The sequence below is a fragment of the Callospermophilus lateralis genome, unplaced genomic scaffold (assembly GCF_048772815.1).
Source record: "Callospermophilus lateralis isolate mCalLat2 unplaced genomic scaffold, mCalLat2.hap1 Scaffold_79, whole genome shotgun sequence".
NCBI lineage: Eukaryota > Metazoa > Chordata > Mammalia > Rodentia > Sciuridae > Callospermophilus > Callospermophilus lateralis.
In genome coordinates, this window is record NW_027515935.1 from 3,184,833 (window position 1) to 3,186,612 (window position 1,780).

Sequence of the window (1,780 nt, forward strand, 5' to 3'; positions counted from 1 at the left end):
TGTGAGTGGCTCTTTTTTCTGGGAATTTATGGAGAAAATCTGAAGCTTTAAAGAAACATGATTGTTGTTTAAATCTATGAAAGAGAATTATTATGTATCTGCTTGAAAGAACCATATGGTCTCAAAACTAGAGATCACTGAATGCCATTGGTGCAAAAAGAGGCTCCTGTGCCTGTATCTCATGAGAAGAAAGGAACAGTGGTCAGTAAGAAATAGAAGAGCAGGCTACAATTTATTTGGTCTAGCCACAGTATAGAAACACATGTTGGTGTAGGTGCACATGGTGAGGATTAATAAGAAAACAATTAGCCACAGGATGGTATTTGTGGTTTTTAATTTGAAGCAGGCAAACTAGGAGCCACTGAGGTAGATGGTGATGGCCAAAGCACATCCAGCATGTGGGTAGTGCAGGTGGTGATTCCCCTCATGACCTTGGCCAGGAAGATAAGTTCTTTGCATTTGAACTGACATGAACTGTCCTACACTTCTCCAAAATCTGTGATACAAAAAGTCCCATGTGTGAGGAGCAGTGGGATGTGTGTTAGATCCATGTGGGCAATAGGGAGGTCAGTAATCCTGGACTTGGGGCCCACAAAGACAGTGACAATGTAAAGGCAATGCAGAAATGTGTCTGCTGAAATTCCAATGCTAGCTTAAGGATAGAAGGTATTTCTTATAAAAATAAAACTGAAATATTTGTTTATCTTTATGGTAATTCTTTGAAGAAAAACAGGAGTATTTGATTGCAGCAGGATTTTTATTGATGTGCTTTCAGTCAATCTATTTCACTCTATGTAAAGCACTATTTTATTCTTGATCATAATTTGAAGTCAAGAGCTGATATGGGGCTCTTTCTTCAATGGCTTACTACAAAGAAAGCCCTTGTTGCATCTCAAAAAAAGAAAAAAATAAGTAAAAAATAAATTTTAACTCAAACATACCTCATTCTTAAGAGTGATAATTTTGTTTATTCTCGTTTACCTCATAAAATTGCTCATATATTACCCTTGACTTTAAGCCTGCATACATAATGTTTTCCTTTGTATCATAATTTATATTATTTAATGCTCAGTGTTTGCTTGATTTTCAATCTTCCCTGCAGATTTCTTAAAATTAAAAATGGTGTCTTATTTTGCTTGTATCTACAGTGTCTGAAATATTTTTACTTACATTAAAATTATTTACTACAAATTGTGGATTTCATGTTTTCATAAGCAGAAATAGGAATATTGAGCTGGGGTTGTAGATCAGTGATTAAGTGCTTGCCTAGCAAGCATGAGGCACTGGGTCCAATCCTCAGAACCACATTAATGTAAAATAAAGGTATTGGGTCCATTTACAAATAAAAATATTTTTAAAAATGATATAGAAATCTTCTAGGGAAATGATCCCATCATGCTCATTTCCAAGTCTTTTTTAATTTGCAAGTGCTTAATTGTAAGAGTTTAAAATATTTTTTTCATTTATTCACATGACCTTCATTTAAATCAGATCCTATCAAATTCAACCTGTAACATTTCAGTTAGAATATCTATCACCAATGGAAAAAGAAGAACTGTCTCTCATAAACAATTTTAAGAAAAATTTAAAAACTTGTGATTGTATGATGCTGGAATATTTGTTATATGACATTCCTTATGTGACTTCTCTTACATCATATTCATTGAAGCACTGAAACACTCAGGGTATTGTTTCTTTTTTACAAAATATGCCCATGTTTTCAAACTTAAAGTCATTCTCCTACCAGTGACTGTATTTAGATAGTTGCTGAACAGTGTGC